This window comes from Pristiophorus japonicus, chromosome 8, assembly GCF_044704955.1.
Source record: "Pristiophorus japonicus isolate sPriJap1 chromosome 8, sPriJap1.hap1, whole genome shotgun sequence".
Lineage (NCBI taxonomy): Eukaryota > Metazoa > Chordata > Chondrichthyes > Pristiophoridae > Pristiophorus > Pristiophorus japonicus.
The window spans coordinates 67,044,322-67,066,316 of NC_091984.1; the positions used below are offsets into that span (position 1 = coordinate 67,044,322).

A 21,995-nucleotide genomic window follows, 5' to 3' on the forward strand; every position below is an offset into this window, starting at 1 on the left:
ACGTCTTGCAGGGCCTTGCAAATTTGGGCCTGCATTGGAAGACATACTGCGTGACTTTTTCGTGATCGGGGTCAACCACGAGGCGATCTTAAATAAGCTGCTGGCTGCGGAGACGCCAGACTCAGCAAGGTCATCACCATCGCCCAGGCTTGCATGTCCACGCAGAAAAGCACGCGACAAAACAGGAACTTCACAGCAAGTACCGTGTACAAAATCGTATTGACGGCCGGCAACGCTGCACATGGCAGGGCCTACTCGACTGCGTCTGCAAGACCGGGAGCCGCTCAAAGTTCGTCATCAAGGGCCTACTCAACTGCGTATGAGAGAACGGGAGACGCTCAAAGCCCGCCATCGGACACAAATCCTAGCTCAACGTGTTGGCGTTGCGGGGGCAATCACCGACCCCATCAGTGCCGCTTCAGGCAGTAGGTATGCAGAGGGCGTGCGAAGACGGGGCATCTTCAGCGGACGTGTCCGCAGCGGAGCAAGCGAGCTACGACACACCACATGGATGATCAATAATTCAGCGTGGATCTGGCGATGCAGCCCGAGACATCGGAGAGCTCTGGAGGAGGAAGTGTATAGCGTACATGCGTTCCTAACAAAGAGCCAACCGATAATGATGGAGGTAAAATTAAATGGCGTGCCGGTATCCATGGAATTAGACACGGGTGCGAATCAATCGATAATGTGCCAGAGGACTTTCGAAAAGCTGTGGGGGACCAAGGCAGAGACACCCAAGCTGAGTCTGATAAATGTGAAGATGCGTATCTACACCAAAGAGCTAATACCAGTGATTGGTAGTGCAGCAGTAAGAGTGTCGTACGAGGGAGCGGTTCATGATCTACCGTTATGGATTATCCCAGGCAACGGCCCATCGTTATTCGGCAGGAGTTGGCTCGAGAAAATAAAATGGAAATGGTACGATAGCAAAGCTTTGTCTTCAGCGAATGATGATGTGTGTGTTCAAGTGCTGAGCAAATTTCCCTCAGTGTTTGAACCGGGAATTGGCAGCTTCAAGGGAGCCAATGTGCAGATTCACCAAGGCTCAGACGCAAGGCCCATCCATCACAAAGCCAGGCGGTCCCGCACATGATGAGAGAAAAGGTGGAGCTACAACGCGAGGGGGTCATCTCACCGGTCGAATTTAATGAATGGGCCAGTCCCATTGTTCCGGTGTTAAAGAGCGACAGCACGGTCAGGATTTGTGGAGACTACAAGGTCACGATCAACCATGTTTCGAAACAAGATCAGTAGCCGCTACCGAAAGCTGATGACCTGTTTGCAACACTAGCCGGGGGACAATCGTTCACTAAATTGGATCTAACGTCAGCCTACACAGGAACTGGTTGAATCATCAAAGAAACTTATATGCATCAACACGCACAAAGGACTGTTTATTTACAACAGGTGCCCTTTTGGCATTCGTTTGGCGGCAGCCATATTTCAGAGAAACATGGAGAGCCTATTGAAATCCGTCCCCAGGACCGTGGTATTCCAATATGACATCCTAGTCACAGGTCATGACACTGCCGAGCACCTGCACAATCTGGAAGAGGTTCTGCATCGTCTGGACAAAGTGGGACTTGGGCTGAAATGTTCGAAGTGCGTTTTCATGGCACCAGAGGTCGAATTCCTTGGATGAAAGATTGCTGCAGACAGAATCAGGTGTACAGACGCAAAAACAGAGGCCATCAAATATGCATTTAGGCCCCAGAATGTGACGGAGCTGTGTTCATTCCTGGGTCTTCTCAACTACTTTGGTAACTTCGTACCCAAATTGAGCACAGTATTAGAACCTTTACACAAGTTGCATTTAGGAGGAGATGACTGGGTGTGGGGTGAACTTCAAGACAGAACCTTTGAGGTTAGAAATCTGTTGTGTTGCCACAAGCTACTGGTACTGTATGAGCCATGCAAGCGTCTAGTTTTGACCTGTGATGCGTCATCCTATGGGGTCGACTGCGTACTCCAGCAAGCCAATGAGTCAGGCAAACTATGGCATGGTAGAGAAAGAGGCTTTAGCATGTGTTTATGGGGTTAAAAAAAAATGCACCAGTACCTGTTTGGGCTTCGCTTCGAGTTGGAAATCGATCACAAGCCGCTTATATCGTTGTTCTCCGAACATAAAGGTATCAAGACCAACGCGTCGTCCCGCATCCAGAGGTGGGCGCTGACATTATCTGCCTATGATTATGTCATTCGCCATAGACCAGACATCGACAACGGCGCTGATGCATTGAGCCGGTTACCGCTGCCCACACCGGAGGTGGAAATGCCAATGTCCGCAGAGCTGCTCATGGTTATGGATGCCTTTATCACTGCTCAACAAGTTAAGACCTGGGCCAGCCAGGATCCGACCTTATCGGTTGTAAAATGTCGTTGTTCTTAACGGGGACTGGTCGGCCATCCCCAAGGAAATCCCCAAGGTGATGAAACCAAACCGTACAGCCATCGCAAAGATGAGCTTTCCATCCAGTCCGACTGTTTACTGTGGGGTAATCGTGTTGTAATGCCCAAGAAAGGCAGGGCAAGATTTGTACGGGAGTTACATAGTACACATCCCGGTGTTGTCATGATGAAGGCCATCACCACGGCTACCATGTTTGGTGGCCTGGCATTGACTCGGACCTGAGAGTCATGCGTGCATCAGTGCAGCACTTGCATGCAGTTTAGCAACGCTCCAAAGGAAGCTCCGCTCAGTCTGTGGTCATGACCATCCAAACCATGGTCTAGAATCCATATCGATTTGCGGGCCTCTTCCTCGGTAAAATGTTTTTTGTGGTGGTGGATGCATACTCCAAATGGATAAATGTGTGATCATGTCATCCGGCACTTTCACTGCTACCACTGAGAATCTGAGAGCCATGTTTGCCACACACAGTTTGCCAGACATTGTTGACAGCGACAACGGACCGTGTTTCATGAGCCTGGAGTTTCAAGAGTTCATGAAACGCAATGGCATAAAACACGCGAGGTCAGCCCCGTTCAAACCCGCGTCCAATGGTCAAGCGGAGCGGGCAGTTCAAACAATCAAGCAGAGCCTGAAACGCGTAACTCACGGTTCCTTGCAGACACGCCTGTCATGCATACTGCTCAGTTACAGGACAAGGCCACATACGGTCACCGGGGTCCCGCCTGTGGAACTATTGATGAAGAGACTCAAAACTAGGCTCTCTTTTGTCCATCCTGACCTTAACGATCAGGTCGAAACCCGACATCAACGCCAGCAGTGGTATCATGACCATGCCGGTGTCACGCGACATATCTATAAATAACCCAGTGTATGTACTTAACCATGGTCAAGGGCCCAAGTGGCTCCCGGGCAATGTTACGAAAAGGAGGGTAACTGGGTGTATATGGTTAAGCTCAAGAATGGGCAGATGTGCAGGAAACACATTGATCAAATCAAGCTAAGACACAATGACGAACCGGAACAGTTGGAAGAAGACACCGTGAGCTTAGATGACCAACCAACTCACGTCCAGCCATCAGAAGAACCCACTGTGGTCAACGCCCAGTCCCAAGTCGTGAGAGACTCGGAAAGCACAGGAATTATACTGAGATGGTCAACCAGGGAGCGAAGGGCTCTGGACCGTCTGAACTTGTAATATGGACTTGTGCCAAGAACTGGGGAGGGGAGTGGGGAAATGATGTAATGTATGTACATAAGGTCTCCCCACCACCAGGGGGCACTTCCATCAGAGGTCCTAGGGTCATAGGTACACTCGTGCTGGGCCCGGTATATAACCTGAACGTCACTTTTGTATCCTTACTTCTGGAAGCCATTAAAGACTGACCAGGTTACACCTAATCACTGGCTCACAGTACGGAGTTCATTGTATCATTTCTTATACCACACTGTGCCCTTGCATCCCTCAGTGCTTCTTTCAAGTGGTGTTTAACATGGAGAAGTACTGATTCATCAGCTGAGGATGGTCGGAGGGTGGTAATCAACAGGAAATATCCTTGCCCATATTTGACCTGATCCCACGAGACTTCATGGGGTCCGGAGTCAATGTTGAGGACTCCCAGGGCAACTCTATACCGTTGTGCCACCACCTCTGGGACATGGTCTGGGACTTTGGCTGAAAGGTATGATTCTGTGAGTATGACTACATCAGGATTTTGCTTGACTAGTCTGTGGCACAACTCGTCCAATTTTGGCACGTGCCCAGATGTTAGTGAGGACTTTGCAGGATCGACTGGGCTGGGTGTGCCTGTATTGTCTCCGAATCCAGTACCTCGGTTGATGCTGGGTGGTCTGTCCAGTTTTATTGACTTGCTAGGCCATTTCAAAGGGCAGTTAAGAGTCAACCACATTGCTCTGGGTTTGGAGTCACATATAGGCCAGACTGGGAGAGAATGACAGATTTCATTCCCTAAAGGACATTAGTGATGTAGATGGATTTTTATGACATTCAGCTACTGTCATTACTGGTCACCATTACTAATACTAGCTTCTTTCCAGATTTATATAATTAACTGTATTTAAATTCCCCAGCTGCTGTGGTGGGATTTGAACTCTCGTCTCCGGATCATTAGTCCAGGCCTCTGTATTACTAGTCCAGTAACCCTCAATTTTTCACCACTGATTTCATCTATTGTACATTTTATGCAATCTCCTTGAAATATGAAAATATGGTCAAGACAGTACCATGATAATAAAATCATTCACATTGATATCATTAGTGGGCAAATGCATGGCAGATGCAGTATAATGTGGATAAATGTGAGGTTATCCACTTTGGGGGCAAAAACACGAAGGCAGGATATTATCTGAATGGCGGCAGATTAGGAAAAGGGGAGGTGCAACGAGACCTGGGTGTCATGGTACATCAGTCATTGAAAGTTGGCATGCAGGTACAGCAGGCGGTGAAGAAGGCAAATGGTATATTGGCCTTCATAGCAAGGGGTTTTGAGTATAGGAGCAGAGATGTCTTACTGCAGTTGTACAGGGCCTTGGTGAGGCATCACCTGGAATATTGTGTTCAGTTTTGGTCTCCTAATCTGAAGAAGGACATTCTTGCTATTGAGGGAGTGCAGCGAATGTTCACCAGACTGATTCCCGGGATGGCTGGACTGACATATGAGGAGAGACTGGATCGACTGGGCCTTTATTCATTGGAGTTTAGAAGGATGAGAGAGGATCTCATGGAAACATATAAAATTCTGACGGGGCTGGACAGGTTAGATGCAGGAAGAATGTTCCCGATGTTGGGGAAGTCTAGAACCAGGGGACACAGTCCAAGGATAAGGGGTAAGCCATTTAGAACTGAGATGAGGAGAAACTTCTTCACTCAGAGAGTCGTCAACCTGTGGAATTCCCTACCACAGAGAGTTGTTGATGCCAGTTCATTGGATATATTCAAGAGGGAGTTAGATATGGCCCTTATGGCTAAAGGGATCAAGGGGTATGGAGAGAAAGCAGGAAAGGGGTACTGAGGTGAATGGTCAGTCATGATCTTATTGAATGGTGGTGCAGGCTCGAAGGGCCAAATAGCCTACTCCTGAACCTATTTTCTATGTTTCTAGAGACAGTGTTTAATCAATGCATCAATATACATCACAGTTAAAACAGTTACATTTATTTTTAAATTATTTAACGTGCTATAAGCAGACGAAATAAGAAAGAGCTATAGGATATGAACTGTATCCCATGTGAGCCATTGGCCATAGCTCACTCTTGGATTTCTTGCTTTTGAGTTGCCAGATCGATTATTTGTGCGATTATAAACTGTAACCCGGGGTCTTCGACAACAATAGCTTGCATCTTTACATTCCCGTCAACATAGAAAATTATTCCAAGACGCTTCACGGAGAGATAATCAAACAAAAATTAATGCTGTGCTATGAGGGGTGAATAAAAGCTTGGTCAAAGGTGTGTTTTATTAAAGGTCTTAAAGGAGGAGAGGGGGTTTCAAGGAGGAAATTCCAGATCACGGTGCCTAGACTGCTGAAGGCATGGATGTGATTGGAGAGAGGGTGCGCAAAAGGTCAGAGTTAAAGGAAGAGAGAGCTTGGGGAGGTGTTGGGTTGTCAGGGTGGAGGTTACAGATATGTAAGGGAAAGGCCAGGACGGTATTTAAAGAAGAAAATGAGAATTTTTAATTCAAGGCGTTGAGAAATGGGGGGCAATGTAATCAGCAAGGACATGGATGTGAGTGAGCGGGACTTGGTGCGGAATAGAATACAGGTAGCAGAGTTTAGGACAAATTTAAATTTATGGAGCGTGGAGGATGGGAGTTCGACCAAGAGAACACTGGAATATTCGAGTCAATGAGGGTTTCAATGGCAGATGGGCTGAGGCAGAGGCGGGTGATGTTACAGAAGTGGAAGCCGGCAGTCTTTATGATGGAGAGTATATGGGGTCTGAAGGTCAACTAGTGGTTAAACAGGATGTCGAGGTTACAAGTCTAGTTCAGCCTGAGACAATGGTCGGGAATGGGGATAGAATTGGTGATGAGGATATGGATTTTGTAGCAGAGCCAAAGATGATGGTTTCAATCTTCCCAGTGTTTAACTGGAGGAAATTCTATACTGGACTGGAAATCGGACAAGTTGTCTGACAACACAGGCAGTGGAGGGTTTCGAGAGAACTGGTGTTGTCAGCATATATGTACGACCTAACCACATGCTTGCAGACGATGTCACCAAGGGGCTACATGTAAATGAGGAAGAGGCAAGGCCCAAGGACAGATCCTTGTGGGATTTTGAAGATAATGATGCGGTGGCAGGAAGATAAGCCATTGCTGGAGATGGTCTGGCTATGATCAAATAGGTAAGAGTGGAACCAAGAGAAGGCAATCACATTGATCTGAACAATGGGGTAGAGGCATTGGAGGAGGGTGGTGTGGTCGACTATGTCAAAGGTTATAGAAAGGTTGAGGACGACAAGGAGAGTCATAGTCACAGAGGATGTAATTTGTGAATTTAGTTAGAGCGGTATCAGCACTGTGGTAGGGACGGTAACCTGTTTGGAGAGCCTGGGGAGTTGCAGGAAAAGTGTGCACGGATTTAGGAGGTGACAAGAACTTTGTAGAGGAAAGGGATGTTGGAGATGGGGTGGTAGTTTCAAGAAGAGGGATCGAGAGTGTTTTTTTTTTGAAGAAGGGGTGATGACAGGTATTTTGAAAGAATTGGGGACATTATCTGAGGAGAAGGAATCATTTATGTTAGTTAGCATGGGGGCTAAAAAGGAATGTTGGGTACTCAACAATTTGGCAGGAATGGGGTCATGGGAAGCAGGAAGTAGGTCTCAAGGACAAGGTGAGCTCAGGAAGGGCATATGGGGAGAGAGGAGAGAAACAGGAGAAAAATGTGAGTTCAGGGCTAGGGCATGGGGAAATCAGCAGAGACAGCTGAACGACTGGCCTTAATGTTAGTGATAAAGAAGTCCACACAAACCTCATACTTGTTGCGAGAGGTGAGGGCGGAAAGGGCAGGGAAAAAGGTTTCATGAAATGGTTGGTAGTGCAGAAAAGTAGCCAGGGGCTATCTTTGCTCCCCAGGATGATCCTGGACTAGTGAAGAGTTTTTGGCAGAGGGCGTGAATCTTGATGTGGTCCAGCCAGATCAGGTGATGGATGGCTAACTCAGTTACACAAGCACAAGAGAAATAGGAGTAGGTCACATGGGCCCTCCAGCCTGCTCCGTCATTCAGTAGGATCATGGCTGATTTGCGACCTTCACTTTCCCGCCCATATCCTCAATTACCCTACAGTCCAAAAATCTATCTAGCTCAGCCCTGAATATACTCAATAGGCTAGTCTTTCTACTTTGCTGTCTATCGCCCAAAAAATGGCCGATGTCCCAGCCGTACCAATCGCTGGCTCGTCGTCCATTTTTTGGATGGTGATTTTCCACTCTGCGATAGGCCAGCGATGTCAAATGGGCGATGCAAAAGGTCAGCGATGTGACGCTTGCCCAACGAATGGCCAGTGATGTGGAAGACAAAAGCTTCCCTAGCAACGGCCTTCTACGCATGCGATTTAAATTTTTTTTTTTGATTGATAGCATTTTGCATGTTTCGGGAGGTCAGGGGTCATCCACACATACGCAGAAGGCAAACGGAGGGGTAAAGAGAGATCGAGGAGGAAGGCAGAGTAGAGAGAAAGGGCAGGTTGACAGTAGAAAAAGCAGATAAATACCAGTATGTGTCAAAATAACAGATATTATTAACAGTATCACTTTAGAGGACAAAGAGCAGATTGACAGTAGAAAAAGCAGATAAATATCAGTTTTCAAAATGAGAGAGAAATAACAGTAATATGTCTGACTCTGATCAGAGTTTACATGATGTGGAGGGGGTGAGGAAGAGGGCCAAGCTGTTTTCTGACAAGGCCAACGAGGCCCTCGTCACGGAGGTGCACTCCTGGTGGGCCCAATTAACCCAGGGTGCTAAGGGGAAACCCCCACCCCGGGCATATCGGAAGATATGGGGCGAGATCGCCGATGTTGTCTCCTCGGCATCGCATGAGGTGAGGGGCGCTGACCAGTGTCGTAAACGATGAAACAGCCTGGTTGCTTTGGCAAGAGTAAGTTGGATTTTTTATTGTAAAGATGCAAATTGTTTTTAAAATTAAGCTCCTGCATTGAATTTAAGCTTGTTATTCCTACATATATTACATATATTCCCTGCTAAGATCCGGACAGGGCTAGTAACCTGTGCCCTTTTAAAATCTGTCATTCTGCTGTTACTTACATTGGGGGAAGAGCTGTCTTTGCTCACTGTCTGCCATGGGAGACTTTGGGACATTAGCTCCTGTCATTGTAATCGCCGAGTTCAGAGGAAGTCAATTGTGGATAAAAACCCTATTAGCATATAACTATGGAAGCTGTTGACTATCCATTTTAGTATCTTAGCTCATGCCATGCTCTTGTCACTTTTGCAGAGGAAGTTATCGAACAATAGGAGGGAGCAGAGACGCACCGGAGGCGGCCCTGCTCAGCTCCAGGAGCTGTCGTCGATTGAGGAGAGAGCGGCGGTGCTTGTGGGGACCGACAGTCGCTTGGCCACCACCTGTGGTCTTGCAGAGCCCATGCATGCACCACATGAGTGTTTTAAGTAGTGTTAAAGTAATGTAATGCAATTTAATTATAAAATACGAATGATGTCATGTTATGCATGCTGCCTCTGTGCTACTCTCAGATTGCCAACATAAGAACATAAGTACATAAGAGCAGGTGCAGGCCAACTGTCTGTTGTCCCCTCTCTGTTTGCTCCCCATACAGCCCCTTATCATTCTGTCCATCTCCATCTGATCCATCCACCAAAGCTCTCTGGATCACTGAATTCCACATAGATGTACTACCATATATACTACCAAATGATGCATTAATCTGCAAGGTCTCTTGGTCACATTTATTGTAGTAGTGCTGCATCTCATACGTATGCCAGCCCAGCGAAAGACTAACGTGTACCCTTCTGTTCTAATTGTACTTTGCAGTTCGGCCAGCACCAGAGACGCCAATGGTGCCACCAAGACCAGCGGCAGAAGTGCTCATTAACACGGGTGGTGAGGAGGACGAAGAGGAGGCCGAGCAAGAGACAAGCAAGCTGGAGAAGGAATTGGTGCAGGAAACTAGCTCAATTGGGAGGCCTGCGGCGGCCATGAGTTTGTCTTCGAATGAAGAGGTAGTGGGACCAAGCGGCATGCGGCAGGCGACGCCAAGGTGAGCATTAGTGCTCTCGCAGACCCCACGGAGATCAGGTCAGCGAGGTGAGCACCCGCCTATCCTGGCCGATCGTATAGAGGGCTTGACTCGACTGTGCGAGGAGACTGTCGCGATCTTCTCCAGGTCTTCACAGCAGACGCTCGTGGAGATGCATGCGTAGACCGCTGCCACCAATGCCTTGCGGCATGTGTTGTTGGCGGAACACGGTGCTGCACCTGAATGTACTGTGATGCCGCAGACCACAAGCACCAGCACACAAGCGAGTCAGGAGGATGCACTTCCTTCCAACTTGGAAGGCAATTCCATAGCTACGCCTTCCCCTCCAACACCCCCCCAAGCAGGCAATCGCACCATCAGCGTTGCCTCGGTACCACCAACCTGGGACCAAAACCGGTGGGTGGGGCTAGGACACGGGGGGGGGGGGGGCGCAGGACCTGGAGGAAAACGTCGCCACAGGTAGGAAGGGAAGTGCGATAATGTTTTTTATTTAGCTGCTATTGTTCAGATTGTTTGTTGCTGTTGTTTATTGTTGTTTCGCTGTTGGGGTGTGGGGTGGGGTGGTCTTTTAAAGTATTTAAGAAATGTTGTTAATGTAATAAAATTTTTTTATTTCAATTCCCATCAAGACCCATCTGGCAATTGTCCTCTCCTTATTGCTAGGTTATGCAACTTGCAGCACATCACAATAAACTCAGCGACCTGGGTCAAGGTGGTAGTATAGGCTGCCTCCAGAGTGGTCCAGGCATCTGAAGCGCTGCTTCAGCACCCCAATTGTCTTTGACGATATTGCGTGTAGCTATGTGGCTTTCGTTGTAACGCTTCTCACTTTCCGTCTGGGGATTACATAGGGGGGCCAGGAGCCAACTGGCAGGGCCATATCCTTTATCCCCCAGCATCCAACCATGACCTCCTGGCTGACTGTCAAACAGGTCAGGGATAGCACTCTCAGGCAGGATGCGTGCATCATGGATGCTGCCTGGAAATGTAGCATTTACTGCCATGATAATTTGGTTGTGGTCGACAACGAGCTGCACATTCAGGGAGTGGAATCCCTTTCGGTTACAAAACACCTCCGGGTTCTGCAAAGGGGCTTTCAAGGCAATGTGCATGCAGTCTATTGCTCCCTGCACCTTGGGGAAGTTTACTATTCTCCAGAAACCCAAAGCCCTCCCAGTCTGAGCCTCCCTGGTCATAGGGAAGCTTATAAAGTCCATCCTGCACGTGTCAAGGGCTTCAGTCAGCAGTTACAGGTAATGGTAGAGCAGCTACAGCCCCCATCACTATCACTAATACTATCACTGTTGATATAAATGCTCTTTTCTACAAAAATAAATGCAAATATAATTATATTTATAAATATAAGTATAAATATGAGTGGCTCTATCTGTAAAAGACCCTTCAATAACTCAAATTATAAGCCCCTTGTTTTAGCAGCCTCCTCCCATCCGACATTCAAAATGTCATCCGTAGGGCCGAGTTCTGTGAGGAAGGTCAGGGAAAAGCAACTATTCTGCAGCAATGTTCTCGGCGAGCGATCAGCCCGGCGATATGCCAAAAGTTGCACCCAGCGATGTGCGGGCGATCACCTCGGCGATGTGAGCCGAAAGTTGGCGGGACAATTTTCCGGCGAAATTCCAGCCTAACTTTCCACTTTTCAGTCAAAATGGGTGATGAAAGGCCGCTGTGGGTGATATATGGGCGATGTGAAGTGGAAAGTCTAGCTTAATGACTGAGCATCCACAGCCATTTTGAGTCGAGGATTTCAAAGATTTACAACCCTCCGAGTGAAGAAATTCCTTCTCATTTCGGTTTTAAAAGGCCGATCCCTTATCCTGAGACGATTACCTTCGTTCTAGGCTCTCCAGCCAGAGGAAAATCTCTTCACATCTATCCTGTCAATTCCTCTCAGAATCTTATATGTTTCAATGATATCACCTCTGATTCTTCTAAACTCCAGTGTAGGCCTAATCTACTCAATCTCTCCTCATAGGACAACCCTCTCATCCCAGGAATCAATTTAGTGAGCCTTCAAGGCAAATATAGTCTTCCTAGATAAGGAGACCAAAACTGTGTACAGTATCCAGGTGTGATCTCACCAAAGCCCTGTACAAATGCAGCAGGACTTCCTTACTCTTGTACTCCAACCCTCTTGCAATAAAGGCTAACATGCAATTTGCCTTCCTAACTGCTTGCTGTACCTGCATTCTAACTTTGTGTTTCCTTTACGAGGATACCTAAATCTCTCTGAACACCAACATTTAATAATTTCTCACCATTTAAAAAATATTCATTTTTTCCTATTCTTCCTATGTGAATAACCTCACATTTCCCCACATTAAACTCCACCTTATTGCCCACTCACTTAACCTGTCTAAATCCCTTTGCAGGCTCTTTGTGTCCTCCTCACAGCTTACTTTCCCACCTAGCTTTGTATCGTCAGCAAACTTGGATACATTACTCAGTCCCTTCATAAGAATTAGGAACAGAAGTAGGCCATCAAGCCCCTCGAGCCTGCTCCGCCATTCAACAAGATCATGGCTGATCTGGCCGTGGACTCAACTCCACTTACCCGTCCGCTCCCCATAACCCTTAATTCCTTTATTGGTTAAAAATCGATCTATCTGTGAGTTGAATACATTCAATAAGCTAGCCTCAACTGCTTCCTTGGGCAGAGAATTCCACAGATTCACAACCCTCTGGGAGAAGAAATTCCTTCTCAACTCGGTTTTAAATTGGCTCCCCCGTATTTTGAGGCTGTGCCCCCTAGTTCTATTCTCCCCGACCAGTGGAAACAACCTCTCTGCCTCTATCTTGTCTATCCCTTTCATTATTTTAAATATTTCTAGAAGATCACCCCTCATCCTTCTGAACTCCAACGAGTAAAGACCCAGTCTACTCAATCTATCATCATAAGGTAACCCCCTCATCTCCGGAATCAGCCAAGTGAATCGTCTCTGTACCCCCTCCAAAGCTAGTATATCCTTCCTTAAGTAAGGTGACCAAAACTGCACGTAGTACTCCAGGTGCGGCCTCACCAATACCCTATACAGTTGCAGCAGCACCTCCCTGCTTTTGTACTCCATCCCTCTCGCAATGAAGGCCAACATTCCATTCGCCTTCCTGATTACCTGCTGCACCTGCAAACTAACTTTTTGGGATTCATGCACAAGGACCCCCAGGTCCCTCTTACCGCAGCATGTTGTAATTTCTCCCCATTCAAATAATATTCCCTTTTACTGTTCCCCCCCTCCCAAGATGGATGACCTCGCACTTTCCGACATTGTATTCCATCTGCCAAACCTTAGCCCATTTGCTTAACCTATCTAAATCTCTTTGCAGCCTCTCTGTGTCCTCTACACAACCCGCTTTCCCACTAATTTTTGTGTCATCTGCAAATTTTGTTACACTACACTCCGTCCCCTCTTCCAGGTCATCTATGTATATTGTAAACAGTTGTGGTCCCAGCACCGATCCCTGTGGCACGCCACTAACTACCGATTTCCAACCTGAAAAGGACCCATTTATCCCGACTCTCTGCTTTCTGTTAGCCAGCCAATTCTCGATCCATGCTAATACATTTCCTCTGACTCCGCGTACCTTTATCTTCTGCAGTAACGGTACGCGGAGTCAGAGAAAATATATTAGCATGGATCGAGAATTGGTTGGCTAATTTCATCCAAGTTATTAATATAGACTGTAAATAGCTCAGACATAAGCGCTGATCCTCGCGGCACTCCAATAGTTACAGCTTGTCAACCTCAAATGACCCGTTTAGTCCTACTCTCTGTTTCCTATCAGTTAATTGATCCTCTGTTCATACTAATATATTATCCCCAACCGCATGAGCCCTTATCTTGCGTAGCACCCTTTTATATGGAACCCTATCGAATGCCTTTTAAAAATCCAAATATACGACATCCACTGGCTCCCCTTTATCTATCCTGCTAGTTACATGCTCAAAAAACTCTAATAAATTTGTCAAACATGATTTCCCTTTCATAAAACCATGTTGTCTCTGTCTAATCATATTATGATTTTCTAAGTACCCTGTTATTACTTCCTTAATAATGGATTCCAGCATTTTCCTGAAGACTGATGTCAGGCCAACAGGATGTTGTTCCCTCTTTTCTCTTTCCATCCTTTCTTGAATAGCAGGGCTATATTTGCTTTCTTCCAATCTGCAGGGATAGTTCCAGAATCTAGGGATATATCTCTGCAGCCACCTCTTTTGGAATCTTCGGATGTAGGCCATCACGTCCAGGGATTTGTCGGCTTTTAGTTCCATTAGTTTCTCAAGTAAGAGTTGCGCTCATCTGCACCCATTCAACTTGAAGGAGCAAAGGTGAGATCTATACCAGGGAGAGTTTTGCTGGGGATAAATGCATCAACAATGGAGATTACGAAGTGAGTAAGCAGATCAATGGCGGCAGACGTATCATGGCAAATGGAAGACCAAAGGCTGGGCAGCTGGGATACAGACACCAATCGAAGTTGGGTTGGAAGGGAGTAAGGTTAAGTGGGTGGTTGCAACTGGCTTTCTCTGTGATAGGGACCATGGGTGTGGAGAGGACACAGGAAATGGAAAGGTCAGGGAATGGCTGTATGGGTAGGAAAGTTTTATATGGAGGGACTGGCGTCAGTATTTATTTTTTTAGTTTTGTTCTAAGGACTAAAATTAAAGTGCTTATTTATTCCTTACAAAAATTGTGGGGTCGAAGTTCCACCAACCTTCTGTTGCATCCTTGTGGCAACATCAGTAGGAATAACACAGAAAGAGTGGAAAACAGGTCAGAACCAGGATGCATTCCCAATATGTGCAGAACTTTGTAAAGGGCAGAATCTCCATCGGACCCATTCAACAGCACTCGCACTGGGAGTTCCTGTATCCTTGATCTCACAGGGATTCGGTATAACTCTTCCAAGATTTTAACTGGAAACACCATGGAGATCTAGGCCAGGAAAGCAGCCTGGACCCCTGAAGACTACAATAGTTTGATTATTTTTGGAGGGCACCAGCGGACATAACTCTGACTGAGATGCTGGGGTTGCGGCCAATGTAAGTTTGAAGTCTGTGTTTAAAAAATGTTGCACTATTTGCCAGTTACATAACTTTAGGAGTCAAGCTGGGTTCCCAACAAATGTTCGTATTTGCTGGGCCCAAAAAAAAAGAAAGATTGTACAAGATTTTATTATAAATCTAAATCCTTGCCTTAAAACTATAGAACAAAGTGAACATATTTCAGTCCAAGGTTATGGGGTTGATATTTATGGCCCCTCTACACCCCCTTGTCAAATTTTACTATGGCCTGGTTGAATCCTTGGTACAGGCATACCTCCTGGCAGAACTTTATGCCGGGAATTGGAAAGAAAAGTGTAACTAAGTTTGAACGGCTTGAAGTTGTGGGACTGACCTTAGTATCTTTTGGTTGCTGTTGCAGAAAAGCATCTAGAAGGCCTTCAGGATCCCTGCAACTCACCTTGAGGGCCTTTTCCACCTTGTTGCCTAGCCCCCTCAAATTCTCTGATCTGAAGGAAGGGTTGTTCAAGGCTCACTAGCAACTTGTTTGGACACCCCTATATCAGAATGCTTTTCCAGGGCAATGACAAGAAAAGTGAAACAGGAGGGCTGGGAGTATCTCATCCTCAATACATGCAGTGCATGGCTTGCAAATATTACACAGTTCAGACTGTTTCACCCCTCGGGGAAACCCCAGGATTGTGCAAAGGTCTTCACCCTCTTTTCCTCATTATTGCACACAAGGAATAGGCATTCCCTGGGTATTGAACATAGGAAAATCAGTCCCTGTGATTTGCACTGAATTTTTGGATCTTTTTGTGCTTAGACAAGTAAATTAAATATGCCAACATTTAAATGTTATGATACTAATAATTAGATTTGCCGTCTCGGTAGATCTAATAAAAACAAGGAGGTGTAAAAGATTATGTAAAACAATTTAAAAAAAAGTTGTTTGCCTCTCCTCCTGAAGCAAATGGTATCAAATTGAAAACAAAAGTGTACAATGTTGCAAAGGCCAGTGGAAGGCCAGAGGATTGGGAACTTTTTAGAAACCAGCAAAGGATGACTAAAAAAATGATAAAGACAGAAGATAGCATATGAAAGTAAACTAGCAAGAAATATAAAACAGACAGTATGAGCTTCGACAGGTATATAAAAAGGAAACGAGTAGCTAAAGTAAATGTTGGTCTCTTAGAGGATGGGACTGGAGAATTAATAATAGGAAACAGAGAAATGGCAGAGACTTTGAACAAATATTTTGTATCGGTCTTCAAGGTAGAGGACACTAAACACATCCCAATAGTTGATAACCAAGGAGCTATTGTTGGGGGGGGGGGGCGGGGTGGTGGGGGAACTTAAAACAATCACTATCACTAGACAAACTAATGGGACATGCATCCTAGGGTCTTAAAAGAATGGCTGCAGAGATAGTGGATGCATTGGTTGTAATCTACTAAATTCCCTGAATTCTAGAGAGGTCCCAGCGGACTGGAAAACCGCAAATGTAACACCTCTATTCAGGAAAGGAGGGAGACAGATAGCAGCAAGTTATACACCAGTTAGCCTAACATCAGTCATTGGGAAAATGCTGGAGTCCATCATTAAGGAAGTAGTAGCAGGACATTTAGAAAATCATAATGCAGTCAAGCAGAGTCAGCATGGTTTTATGAAAGAGAAATCATGTTTGATAAATCTGCTGGAATTCTTTGATAATGTAACGAGCAGAGTGGATAAAGGAGAACCAGTTGATGTCGTATATTTGGATTTCCAGAAAGCATTCGAAAAGGTGCCACACAAAAGGTTACTACACAAGATAAAAGTTCACGGGGTTGGGGGCAATATATTAGCGCGGAGAGAGGATTGGCGAACTAACAGAAAACAGAGAGTCGGGATAAATGGGTAATTTTCAGGTTGGCAAACTGTAACTGGTGGGGTGCCACAGGATCAGTGCTGGGGCCTCAACTATTTATAATTTATATTAATGACTTGGATGAAACGACCAAGTGTAATGTAGCCAAATTTGCTGATGATACAAAGATAGGTGGGAAAGCAAGTTGTGAAGATGATGCAAAGAATCTACAAAGGGCTATAGATAGGCTCAGTGAGTGGGCAAAAATTTGGCAGATGGAGTATAATGTGGGAAAATGTGAGGTTATCCACTTTGGTAGGAGAAATAAAAAAGCAAATTATTTTTTAAACGGGGAGCTATTACAAAATGCTGCAGTACGGAGGGATCTGGGAGTTCTTGTACATGAAACGCAAAAAGTTAGTGTTGTGTATCTGTAAAGAATGCACTCCCATGTTCCGCCACCAGGGAACACATCCCCTGAAGTCCCAAGGGATCCCAGCATCTCTTGGGAGCACTGTCTATAAGCCGGCCCCTCAGGCTTGTTCCTCACTCTGGAGTGTCTTAATAAAGACTGAGGTCACTGTTACTTTAACCTCCCTGTGTGCAGTCTCATCTGTGTTAGGAACACAATAACTGGCGACGAGTATACGAATCCAACGCAAAGACGCAGCAAACTATGGGCATCCTGGAGAAGTTCTCGGAGGGAGAGGACTGGGAAGCCTATGTCGAACGGCTATCCAACGAGCTGGATGGAGAAGGAAGCGCTGCAAAAAGGAGAGTGGTCCTCCTCACGGTCTGCAGGGCACCGACCTACAGCCTCATGAAGAATCTTCCGGCTCCGATGAAACCCACAGATAAGTCGTATGAAGAGCTGTGTACACTGGTTCGGGAGCATCTTAACCCAAGGGAAAGCATGCTGATGCAGAGGTATTGGTTCTACACGTGCCAGCGATCTGAAGGTCAGGAAGTGGTGAGCTACGTCGCCGAGCTAAAGCGACTTGCAGGACAATGAGAGTTTGATGGCTACCTGGAGCAGATGCTCAGAGATTGTTTTGTTCTGGGCATTGACCACGAGACCATCCTACGAAAACTTTTGACTGTAGAGACACCGACCCTCAGTAGGCTATTGTGATAGCACAGGCGTTTATGTCCACCAGTGATAACACCAAACAAATCTCTCAGCACACAAGTGCTAGCAATGTTCATAAATTAACTGGAACTGTCTTTGCGAGCAGAAAGATACAGGGCAGAAACCACGAGTTTGCAACTGCCAGCAGGCCTCAGGTGACCCAGATGAATCAGAGTCCCCAACAAAGAATGAATGCAAAGCAATTCACACCTTGTTGGCGTTGTGGAGGCTTCCATTCAGCCTATTCATGCCGCTTCAAAGGGTATGTTTGCAAGAGCTGTGGAACAATGGGGCACCTCCAATGAGCTTGCAGCTTGCAAAACCTGCTAACCACCACGTGGCAGAGGAAGATCGGTCCATGGTGGATCAAAGCAATTTCGAGCCTCAGAGGAGGCAGATGCTGAAGTACACGGGGTGCACACATTTTCGACGAAATGTCCACCTATAATGCTAAATGTAAAATTGAATGGCTTACCCGTAGCCATGGAACTGGACACAGACGCTAGCCAATCAATCATGAGTAAAAAGATATTTGAGAGACTGTGGTGCAACAAGGCACTCAGACCAGCCCCGAGCCCCATCCACACGAAACTGAACGTATACCAAAGAGCTCTTCACTGTTCTGGGCAGCGCCATGGTCAAGGTCACCTATGAGAGCACAGTGCACGAACTGCCACTCTGGATTGTCCCAGGCGATGTCCCCACACTGCTTGGAAGGCGCTGGCTGGGCAAAATTCGCTGGAACTGGGATGACATCCGAGTGCTATCACATGTCGATGAGGCCTCATGTACCCAGGTTCTGAACAAATTTCCTTCCCTTTTTGAGCCAGGCATTGCAAACTTTTCCGGGGCAAAGGTGCGGATCTACTTGGTCCCAGAGGCATGACCCATTCACCATAAGGTGCGAACGGTATCTCACATGATGAGGGAGTGTGTGGAAATCGAGCTGGACAGGCTGCAACGCGAGGGCATCATCTCCCCAGTGGAATTCAGCGAGTGGGCCAACCCGATTGTTCCAGTACTAAAAAGTGATGGCATGGTCAGGATTTGCGGCGATTATAAAGTAACTATTAATCGTTTCTTGCTACAGGACCAGTACCTATTACCTAAGGCAGACAACCTATTTGCGATGCTGGCAGGAGGCAATACGTTCACCAAGCTCGACCTGACTTCGGCCTACATGACACAGGAGCTGGAGGAGTCTTCGAAGGGCCTCATCTGCATCAACACGCATGAGGGACTGTTCATCTACAACAGATGCCTGTTTGGAATTCGGTCGGCTGCAGGGATCTTCCAGAGAAACATGGAGAGCCTACTCAAGTCGGTACCACGCACGGTGGTTTTTCAAGATGACATATTGGTCACAGGTCGGGACACCGTCGAGCACCTACAGGTCCTCCAGCGACTGGATCGCATAGGGCTGCGGCTGAAGAGGTCGAAATGCGTCTTCATGTCAACAGAAGTGGAGTTTTTGGGAAGAAAGACCGCGGCGGACGGCATTCGGCCCACAGACGCCAAGACAGAGGCTATCAGGAACACGCCCAGGCCACAGAACGTCATGGAGCTGCGGTTGTTCCTGGGACTCCAACTATTTTGATAACTTCCTACCAGGGTTAAGCACCCTCTTAGAGCCCATACATGTGTTATTGCGTAAAGGTGAGAACTGGGTATGGGGAAAAAAAACAAGTAATTGCTTTTGAGAAAGCCAGAAACATTTTATGCTCCAACAAGCTGTTTGTATTGTATAACCCGTGTAAAAGACTTGTGCTAGCATGTGATGCGTCGTCGTATGGAGTCGGGTGTGTATTACAACAAGCTAACGTTACGGGGAAGTTGCAACCTGTCGCCTATGCCTCCAGGAGCTTGTCTAAGGCAGAGAGGGCTTACAGCATGATTAAGAGACATTAGCGTATGTGTTCGGGGTAAAAAAAATGCATCAGTACCTGCTTGGCCTCAAATTTGAGCTGGAAACCGATCACAAGCTCCTCATATCCCTGTTCGCTGAAAACAAGGGGATAAATACTAATGCCTCAGCCCGCATACAAAGGTGGGCACTTGCACTATCAGCGTATAACGATACCATCCGCCACAGGCCAGGCACCGAGGACTGTGCGGATGCTCTCAGTCGGCTACCATTGCTCACCACAGGGGTGGAAATGGCGCAGCCTGCAAACTTGTTGATGGTAGCGCAGCCCGCAGACTTGTTGATGGTTATGGAAGCGTTTGAAAATGATAAATCACCAGTCACGAGCCGCCAGATTAGGACTTGGACCAGCCAAGATCCTCTGCTGTACCTAGTAAAAAGCTGTGTACTGCATGAAAGTTGGGCCAGCATCCCCGTTGAAATGCAAGAGCTAATCAAGCTGTTCCAACGGCGAAAGGACGAGCTGTCCATTCAGGCAGACTGCCTGTTGTGGGGTAACCGCATAGTGCTACCCAAAAAGGGCAGGGAGACGTTCATCTCGGATTTCCACAGCACACACTTGGGTATAGTAATAATGAAAGCGATAGCCAGATCCCACGTGTGGTGGCTCGGTATCGACTCTGACTTAGAGTCCTGTGTACGGCAATGCAGCGTGTGTGCTCAGTTGAGCAACGCGCCCAAAGAGGCACCACTAAGTTTGTGGTCCTGGCCCTCCAGACCATGACGAGGATCCATGTCGACTATGCGGGCCTGTTTCTCGGTAAAATGTTCCTGGTGGTGGTGGATGCTTTTTCAAAATGGATTGAATGTGAAATAATGTCGGGAAGTACCACCACCGCCACCATTGAAATCCTGAGGGCCATGTTTGCCACCCACGGCCTGCCTGACATACTGGTCAGTGACAACGGGCCATGTTTCACCAGTGCCGAATTCAAAGAATTCATGACCCACAATGGGATCAAACATGTCACCTCAGCCCCGTTAAACTAGCCTCCAATGGGCAGGCAGAGCGGGCAGTACAAACAATCAAACAGAGCCTTAAACGAGTCACAGAAGGCTCACTTCAACCCGCCTGTCCAGAGTACTGCTCAGCTACCGCACGAGACCCCACTCGCTCACAGGGGTGCCCCTGGCTGAGCTACTCATGAAAAGGACACTTAAAACCAGACTCTTGCTGGTTCACCCCAACTTGCATGATCAGGTAGAGAGCAGGCGGCAGCAACAAAATGTAAACGATGGTCGTGCCACTGTGTCATGGGAAATTGATATGACCCTGTGTATGTGCTAAACTATGTTCATGGTCCCAAGTGGATCGCGGGCACGGTGATAGCTAAAGAAGGGAGTAGGGTGTTTGTAGTCAAACTAGACAATGGACAAATTTGCAGAAAGCACCTGGACCAAATGAGGCTGCGGTTCACAGATTGCCCTCAACAACCCACAGCAGACACCACCTTTTTCGAGCCCACAACACACCCCCAAAAGATCAACGACACCACCCCGGACCAGGAAAGTGAACCCATCACGCCCAACAAGGCCAGGCTCACCCAGCAGCCCTGCAGGGCCAACAACATGCCAGGCCAGCAAGGGCACAGCCAACACACCAGAACAGACATTTGTACCGAGGCGGTCCACCAGGGAAAGAAAGGCTCCCGACTGCCTTACCTTGTGAATAGTTTTCACTTTGACTTTGGGGGGGGGGGGGGGGGGGCGGCGGGCGGGGAAGTGATGTTGTGTATCTGTAAAGCATGCACTCCCATGTTCCGCCAGCCCCTAAGGCCTGTTCCTCACTCTGGAGTGTCTTAATAAAGACTGAGGTCACTGTTACTTTAACCTCCCTGTGTGCAGTCTCATCTGTGTTAGGAACAGAATAGTTAGCATGCAGGTACAGCAAGTAATCAGGAAGGCAATGGAATGCTGGCCTTTATTGCAAAGGGGATGGAGTATAAAAGTAGGGAATTCCTGATCCAATTCTAAGACCGCACCTGGAGTACTGCGTACAGTTTTGGTTTCCTTATTTAAGGACGGATATACTTGCACTGGAGGCAGTTCAGAGAAGGTTTACGAGGTTGATTCCGGAGATGAAGGGGTTGTCATAAGAAAGGTTGAGCAGGTTGGGCCTATACTCCTTGGAATTTAGATGAATGAGAGGTGATCTTATTGAAACATATAAAGATTCTGAGGGGGCTTGACAGGGTAGATGCAGAGAGGATGTTTCCCCTCATGGGGGAATCTAGAATTAGGGGGAATAGTTTCAGAATAAGGGGGTCACCCATTTAAAACAGAAATGAGGAGGAATTTCTTCTCTCAGAGGGTTGTGAATCTTTGGAATTCTCTACCCCCGAGAGATGTGGATGCTGGGTCTTTGAATATATTTAAGGTGTAGATAGACAGATTCGGG

At 46.9% G+C, this 21,995-nt stretch overlaps 1 protein-coding gene across 2 annotated transcripts in view; it reads right to left on the minus strand.

Moving 5' to 3' along the window:
- The window catches only part of elavl4 (ELAV like neuron-specific RNA binding protein 4), an 85,163-nt gene that overhangs the window by 10,318 nt on the left and 52,850 nt on the right, over positions 1 to 21,995 (minus strand). The window lies entirely within an intron of this gene.